Below are 9,188 nucleotides of genomic sequence, written 5' to 3' on the forward strand. Positions count from 1 at the left end.
ATGAGAAACTACACAACGGTTGCAAACTAGTAATGATAAAGAAGTGATCCTGAACTCCTTATGTTCAAACATAACACAACCGTGTTCTCTTCCCAAACTTCGTCGAAAAGAGATAATCATGGTTACGCACGTGGTTGGTGCATTTTAATCCGAATCTGGTGTCAAGTTCTCTACAACCGGATATTAAAAACTCCCATCCGTCACATAACCGCGGGCACGGCTCTCAAAAGTTTAATCCCTGCAGGGGTGTCCCAACTTACACACGACAAGCTCTCATGATCAACGGAGGAAAATCCCCCTCCCGGAACAACCCGATCAAGCTCGGAATCCCGGTTCACAAGACATTTCGACAATGGTAAAACAAAACCAGCAAGACCTCCCGACGTGCCGACACCCTGATAGTAGCCGCGCGTATCTCGTCTCAGGCCACAGTCGGATGAGCGCAGTGTACAGCAACTGAGACCCGAGTTGCCCCGGGGGAAGCCGCACGTGACTCTGTTTTGGACCAGCACTCATGAGGAGCGCTGGCCCGAGTTGTTGATTAAGAAACCTCGGGTGCTAGCCGGTCCCTATGCAAGTTTAAGTTGTTATTAGGCAAATGGTAAAACCAATGTTGGGCCTTGCTGGAAGAGTTTTATTCAAAGCAAACTGTCAAGAGGGGCCCATAAACACCAACCGTGTTAGGAACGCAAAATCAAGGAACATAACACCGGTATGATGGAAACTAGGGCGGCAAGAGTGGAACAAAACACCAGGCAAATGGCCAAGCCTGCCACCGTTTACCAAGTATACAAATGCATTAATTAAATAAGAGATATTATGATATCCAATTATATCCATGTCCCAACATGGAACAACCTGCAACTGCACCTGCAACTAGCAACGCTATAAGACGGGCTGAGCAAAGCGATAACATAGCCAAACGAAGGTTTGCTAGGATGGTGAAGAAGGTTAGAGGCTGTTTCATGGCATATTGGAAGGCTTGATAAACAAGTGGTAGGTAGCGCGACATAGCGATAGCATCGAGACAACTAGCATAGCAAAGATAGTAGTGAGATCCAAGGTGACGGTCATCTTGCCTGAAATCCCGCTAGGAAGAAGATCGAACCAACGTAGTCGAACGGATCCTCACAATCGCAACGATATCGAGAACTATCGAGAAGTAGCACAACCGGAAAGAAGCAAACAACATGGTAAACAACCATCACATAAACATGACATGATGCACAATCAAGTATGATGCATGTCCGGTATAATAAAACATGGCATGGCAAAGTGCACAAACAATACTACAAGTTAAGTGGAGCTCAATATGCAACGAGTTGCATATTGATGGAACTTCACAACAATTGTTTAGTTCTCTCCCGTTTAGGTACTCAACAATATTAAATGTTGTTAAACATGGCAAGAGGTGAAGCATAAGTAAACTGACTATCTAGGTAAGTTTAAATGAGGTCTGGATAATAAACAACAATTCCAGAAAAACCCCATGTGCATATTTCGAATTTGGTACTGGTCTGACCTATACACGATTTTAGAGTTGTTAAACATGCAAAATGAGTGCACCAAGTTAATCTATGCATTTTCTACCCCATTTACATATAAAGTTTATTTAATTCTGTAACATCCCAAATTTTCAATTTGGAATGTTATACATTAGATCATCATTGCATAGCATATTTATTTGCATTTTCGGCAAATCCTCGAAAAAACCTAAGCAACTCAAGGACCCTCGGAGAGAGTTGGGGATTTTCTCGATTTTCATATTTGATTTTTATCAAATAATGAAACAAGGATTTTTTTAATTATTTTTTTCTCCGAAAAATATTTCATATTAAAATAAATGAGAGGAGAAAATATGACTTCTCCAAAATAATTGAAATATTGGAGGAAAAATATTAAAATCAAACATTGGATTTTATTGGCAATTTTAATTGCATTAAAAAAATTGCACGTTTTCAAAACTGCATTTTTGGGCCAAGAAAATGTTCATCTCGTTCTAATTATTTTAATTAGACGGGAAAAATTTGTTTTAGCATTTTTGGATTTTTATTTATTTTTCTGCGATTTTTTTTAGATTCGACGAAACTATTAAAAAAACGCCGAGCGCCGACTGGGCCGAAGCCCAGCCGCGCGGCCCAGCCCGCCCGCGAGCTGTCTCCCTCCTGGAGACCGCCGCCGCCGAGTCCCGATCGGGGACGAGACCCGCCGCCGCCCGTCGCCCCCTCCCCAAGGCAGGCCCCCCTCCTTATATACCCCCCTACCCCGCCGCCTCTCCCTCACCCCGTCCCCGAAGCCGCCGCCGCCGAGGAGCCCCGCCGGAGCCGCCCGCCCCGCCGGAGCCGCCCGCCCCGCCGCCGAAGGAGGAGCCGCCGTACGCCGCCGCCCGCCGCCCCGTTCGTCGCCCCCGCCGATGCCCGCACCCCGCCGCCCCTCGCCGCCCCCGCCGGAGCCCGTCCCGAGCCCCGCCGGAGTTGCCCCGACGAGGTAGCCACAGCCGTCGTTCGTTTTTTTTAAACCGTTCGGTTTATTTTTTAGTTCGGTTTATTTATTTTATTTTTTCTTCGGTTTAATTATCTAGTGAACGTTCACCGTTCCGTTCGTTTTAACGAACGTGTTCGTCGGTTTGACGCTGTTAACGAACGTCCGTTCGTTTAACTGTTCGTCAGTTTTCTTTTTCGTCGGATTTTCTGCGATTATTCCAGATCGCGATTTCTGATCAGATTTTCGTTCTGGTTTAACTTTTCGCTCGTTTATCAGAATCAGGCGATTCAAGCGCCTAGAGTTTCGTCTCAAAATTCTCTTTCCGTTTAACCTACTCAAACAAGTTTTTGCTACTGTAAAATTTGACTTAGATCCAGATTAGTAAACAAAGCTTGTTTCTTTCGCCGTTTGATTTTTGTTGCTTTGTTTGATTTGATTCTTTTTGCAAACCGGAGTTCTTAAGTTGAACTTTCTGGTTAGATCTTTATTTGAGTTCTACTTGTGCATTAGATGAGTGCTTATTGTTTGCTTGTTTGTTTGCGATAGAGTACCCGGAGTGCGCCGCTTGCTACTTCGAATCTCTAGGTTTCACGGATCATCAGCAAGGCAAGTTCACACTTTGATCATATCCCTTCCATACCCAGTTTTTATGCATTAGTTTCATCCTCAAACATTGCATGGTTAGGATCTAATTAAATTGTGGGTATTGGGAAGTAGTTGAGGTAGTACCTATTACCTGTTTTATTATCAAACCCTTGGGAGTTACTTCTATGTTTGCTTCTATTGCTATGCTATGCTAGTAGACGTGGATTGGGTTTGAGTGTATCCATGACAGATGTGAGATTGTTAATATATGGTTAAACTTAAGGTGGCAACTAAAACTCACATCTGGGTGGATTGAGGTACCTGGGTATTCCAGGATTGCCTGTTTTTCTGAGGACCGCCACCCAGGTTCAAAGGGATCATGAGATTATTCTTGCTAGAAACTTCCGTGTGCAGCCACAAGCTATTATGGGCTCTAGCATAGTTGATTAAGTTGTGTGAGCTCTTGAAGAGCTAGACTAGCAGATGTAGGGGTTGTTGGTGGTACTGTCTACCCGGAGTAGAGAGTTAACGCTTCTGAAAGACTGTGTCTCGGTCATCCGTTTCTCAAACATCATGTAGTGCGAGAATCAAGCAGAGGCGATCGAGTCTTGTGGGGAAAAGTGCACAAACCTCTGCAGAGTGTCTAAACTAATCATGGTTAGCCGTGTCCCCGGTTATGGACATCTTGAGTATCTAGTACTTGGATTATCATGTGAATCTCATCACCATGTTATTTTAATTAATATTGTTGGGTTAATGATGATACTTAATTGGGATTGAGATGCTGTCAACCATCTCAATGTTTAACAACCACCATGATAGTTAAATAAAATTTATTCCTTTGTAGTAGGGAAAAACTGGCTTTTCGCAAAACTGTAACCATAGAGCTTTCTACCAGCCATATATGCATGTAGTATAGTATTATTATGTTCATTACTCTCTATGTGTTACATTGCCAACAAGTACCATCGGAGACACCTGTAGAGCACCTTTATAATCACCCACTTACGTTGTGACGTTTGGTAGCACACAAAGTGTTCCTCCGGTATTCGGGAGTTGCATAATCTTATAGTCATAGGAACATGTATAAGTCATGGAGAAAGCAATAGAAACATACTAAACGATCAAGTGCTAAGCTAACGGAATGGGTCAAGTCAATCACATCATTCTCTAATGATGTGATCCCGTTAATCAAATGACAACTCATGTCCATGGCTAGGAAACTTAACCATCTTTGATTCAACGAGCTAGTCAAGTAGAGGCATACTAGTGAAACTCTGTTTGTCTATGTATTCACACATGTACTAAGTTTCAAGTTAATACAATTCTAGCATGAATAATAAACATTTATCATGATATAAGGAAATATAAATAAAAACTTTATTATTGCCTCTAGGGCATATTTCCTTCAGTCTCCCACTTGCACTAGAGTCAATAATCTAGTTCACATCGCCATGTGATTAACACCCATAGTTCACATCGCCATGTGACCAACACTCAAAGGGTTTACTAGAGTCAGTAATCTTAGTTCACATCGCCATGTGATTAACACCCAAAGAGTACTGAGGTGTGATCATGTTTTGCTTGTGAGAGAAGTTTAGTCAACGGGTCTGCCATATTCAAATCCGTATGTATTTTGCAAATTTCTATGTCAACAATGCTCTGCACGGAGCTACTCTAGCTAATTGCTCCCACTTTCAATATGTATCCAGATTGAGACTTAGAGTCATCTGGATCAGTGTCAAAACTTGCATCGACGTAACCCTTTACGATGAACCTTTTGTCACCTCCGTAATCGAGAAACATATCCTTATTCCACTAAGGATAATTTTGACCCATGTCCAGTGATCTACTCCTAGATCACTATTGTCCTCCCTTGCCAAACTCACTGTAGGGTATACAATAGATCTGATACACAACATGGCATACTTTATAGAACCTATGGCTGAGGCATAGGGAATAACTTTACATTCTTTTTTCTATCTTCTACCGTGGTCGGGTTTTGAGTCTTACTCAATTTCACACCTTGTAACACAGGCAAGAACTCTTTCTTTGACTGTTCCATTTTGAACTACTTCAAAATCTTGTTAAGGTATGTACTTATTGAAAAAACTTATCAAGCGTCTTGATCTATCTCTATAGATCTTGATGCTTAATATGTAAGCAGCTTCACCGAGGTCTTTCTTTGAAAAACTCCTTTCAAATACTCTTTTATGCTTTCCAGAAAATTCTTCATTATTTTCGATCAACAATATGTCATTCACATATACTTATCAGAAATGTCGTAGTGCTCCCACTCACTTTCTTGTAAATACAGGCTTCACCGCAAGTCTGTATAAAACTATATGCTTTGATCAACTCATCAAAGTGTATATTCCAACTCTGAGATGCTTGCACCAGTCCATAGATGGATCGCTGGAGCTTGCACATTTTGTTAGCACCTTTAGGATCGACAAAACCTTCTGGTTGCATCATATACAACTCTTCTTTAAGAAATCCATTAAGGAATGTAGTTTTGACATCCATTTGCCAGATTTCATAAAATGTGGCAATTTGCTAACATGATTCGAACAGACTTAAGCATCGCTATGAGTGAGAAAATATCATCGTAGTCAACACCTTGAACTTTGTCAAAACCTTTTTCGACAGGTCTAGCTTTGTAGATAGTAACACTACTATCAGCGTTCGTCTTCCTCTTGAAGATCCATTTATTTTCTATGGCTTGCCGATCATCGGGCAAGTCAACCAAAGTCCACACTTTGTTCACATACATGGATCCCATATCAGATTTCATGGCCTTAAGCCATTTCGCGGAATCTGGGCTCATCATTGCTTCCTCATAGTTCATAGGTTCGTCATGGTCAAGTAACATGACCTCCAAAATAGGATTACCGTACCACTCTGGTGCGGATCTCACTCTGGTTGACCTACGAGGTTTGGTAGTAACTTGATCTAAAGTTACATGATCATCATCATTAGCTTCCTCACTAATTGGTGTAGGAGTCACCGGAACAGATTTCAGTGATGAACTACTTTCCAATAAGGGAGCAGGTACAATTACCTCATCAAGTACTACTTTCCTCCCACTCACTTCTTTCGAGAGGAACTCCTTCTCTAGAAAGGATCCATTCTTAGCAACAAATGTCTTGCCTTCGAATCTGTGATAGAAGGTGTACCCAACTGTCTCCTTTGGGTATCCTATGAAGACACATTTCTTCGATTTGAGTTCGAGCTTATCAGGATGAAACTTTTTCACATAAGCATCACAACCCCAAACTTTAAGAAACGACAACTTTGGTTTCTTGCCAAACCACAGTTCATATGGTGTCCTCTCAACGGATTTAGATGGTGCCCTATTTAACGTGAATGCAGTTGTCTCTAATGCATAATCCCAAAACAATAGTGGTAAATCGGTAAGAGACATCATAGATTGCACCATATCTAATAAAGTACGATTACGATGTTCGGACACACCATTACGCTGTGGTGTTCCAGGTGGCGTGAGTTGCGAAAATATTCCACATTGTTTCAAATGAAGACCAAACTCGTAACTCAAATATTCTCCTCCACGATCAGATCGTACAAACTTTTTTTCTTGTTACTATGATTTTCCACTTCACTCTGAAATTATATGAACTTTTCAATTGTTTCAGACTTTTGTTTCATCAAGTAGATATACCCATATCTGCTCAAATCATCTGTGAAGTTCAAAAATTAATGATACCCGCCGCGAGCCTCAACACTCATCGGATCACATACATCAGTATGTATTATTTCCAATAAGTCAGTTGCTCGCTCCATTGTTCCGGAGAACAGAATCTTAGTCATCTTGCCCATAAGGCAAGGTTCGCAAGCATCAAGTGATTCATAATCAAGTGATTCCAAAATCCCATCAGCATGGAGTTTCTTCATGCGCTTTACACCAATATGACCTAAACGGCAGTGCCATAAATAAGTTGCACTATCATTATTAACTTTGCATCTTTTGGCTTCAATATTATGAATATGTGTATCACTACGATCGAGATCCAACAAACCATTTTCGTTGGGTGTATGACCATAGAAGGTTTTATTCATGTAAACAGAATAACAATTATTCTCTAATCTAACTTAAATGAATAACCGTATTGCAATAAACATGATCAAATCATGTTCATGCTCAACGCAAACACCAAATAACACTTATTTAGGTTCAACACTAATCCCGAAAGTATAGGGAGTGTGCGATGATGATCATATCAACCTTGGAACTACTTCCAACACACATCGTCACCTTGCCCTTAACTAGTTTCGGTTCATTCTGCAACTCCCGTTTTGAGTTACTACTCTTAGCAACTGAACCAGTATCAAATGCCGAGGGGTTGCTATAAACACTAGTAAAGTGCAACTCAATAACATGTATATCCAATATACCTTTGTTCACTTTGCCATCCTTCTTATCCGCAAAAGTATCTAGGGCAGTTCCACTTCCAGTGACCATTTCCTTTGCAGTAGAAGCACTCAGTTTCAGGCTTTGGTCTAGCTTTGGGCTTCTTCACAGGAGCAGCAACTTGCTTGCCGTTCTTTTTGAAGTTCCCCTTCTTCCCTTTGCCCTTTTCTTGAAACTAGTGGTCTTGTCAACCATCAACACTTGATGCTTTTCTTGATTTCTACCTTCGTCAATTTCAGCATCACGAAGAGCTTGGGAATCGTTTCCGTTATCCCTTGCATATTATAGTTCATCACGAAGTTCTAGTAACTTGGTGATAGTGACTAGAGAACTTTGTCAATCACTATCTTATCTGCAAGATTAACTCCCACTTGATTCAAGTGATTGTAGTACTCAGACATTCTGAGCACATGCTCACTAGCTGAGCTATTCTCCTCCATCTTGTAGGCAAAGTACTTGTCAAAGGTCTCATACCTTTCGACATGGGCATGAGTCTGAAATACTAATTTCAACTCTTGGAACATCTCATATGCTCCGTGGCGTTCAAAACGTCTTTGAAGCCCTGATTCTAAGATGTAAAGCATGGTGCACTAAACTATCAAGTAGTCATCATATCGAGTTTGCCAAACATTCATAATGTCTGTATCTACTGCTGCAATCGGTCTGTCACCTAGTGGTGCATGAAGGACATAATTCTTCTGTGCGGCAATGAGGATAATCCTCATATCACGGATCCAATCCGCATCATTGCTACTAACATCTTTGAACTTAGTTTTCTCTAGGAACATACCAAAAATAAAACACGGGAGCTAAACGCAAGCTATAGATCTACAACATAGATATGCTAATACTACCAGGACTAAGTTCATGAAAAATTGAAGTTCAATTAATCATATTACTTAAGAACTCCCACTTAGATAGACATCCCTCTAATCATCTAAGTGATCACGTGATCCATATCGACTAAACCATGTCCGATCATCATGTGAGATGGAGTAGTTTTCAATGGTGAACATCACTATGTTGATCATATCTACTATATGATTCATGCTCGACCTTTCATTCTCCAGTGTTCCGAGGCCATATTTGCATATGCTAGGCTCGTCAAGTTTAACCTGAGTATTTCTGCGTGTGCAAAACTGGCTTGCACCCGTTGTATATGAACGTAGAACTTATCACACCCGATCATCACATGGTGTCTCAGCACGACGAACTTTGGCAACGGTGCATACTCAGGGAGAACACTTGTACCTTGAAATTTAGTGAGGGATCATCTTATAATGCTACCATCAATCAAAACAGAATAAGATGCATAAAAGCTAAACATCACATGCAATCAATATAAGTGATATGATATGGCCATCATCATCTCGTGCCTTTGATCTCCATCTCCAAAGCACCGTCATGATCACCATTGTCACCGGCGAGACACCTTGATCTCCATCGTAGCATCGTTGTCGTCTCGCCAACTATTGCTTCTATGACTATCGCTACCGCTTAGTGATAAAGTAAAGCAATTACATGGCGATTGCATTTCATACAATAAAGCGACAACCATATGGCTCCTGCTAGTTGCCGATAACTCGGTTACAAAACATGATCATCGCATACAATAAAATTTAGCATCATGTCTTGACCATATCACATCACAACATGCCCTGCAAAAACAAGTTAGACGTCCTCTACTTTG

The sequence above is a fragment of the Triticum aestivum genome, chromosome 2D, assembly GCF_018294505.1.
Source record: "Triticum aestivum cultivar Chinese Spring chromosome 2D, IWGSC CS RefSeq v2.1, whole genome shotgun sequence".
Taxonomy (NCBI): Eukaryota; Viridiplantae; Streptophyta; class Magnoliopsida; order Poales; family Poaceae; genus Triticum; species Triticum aestivum.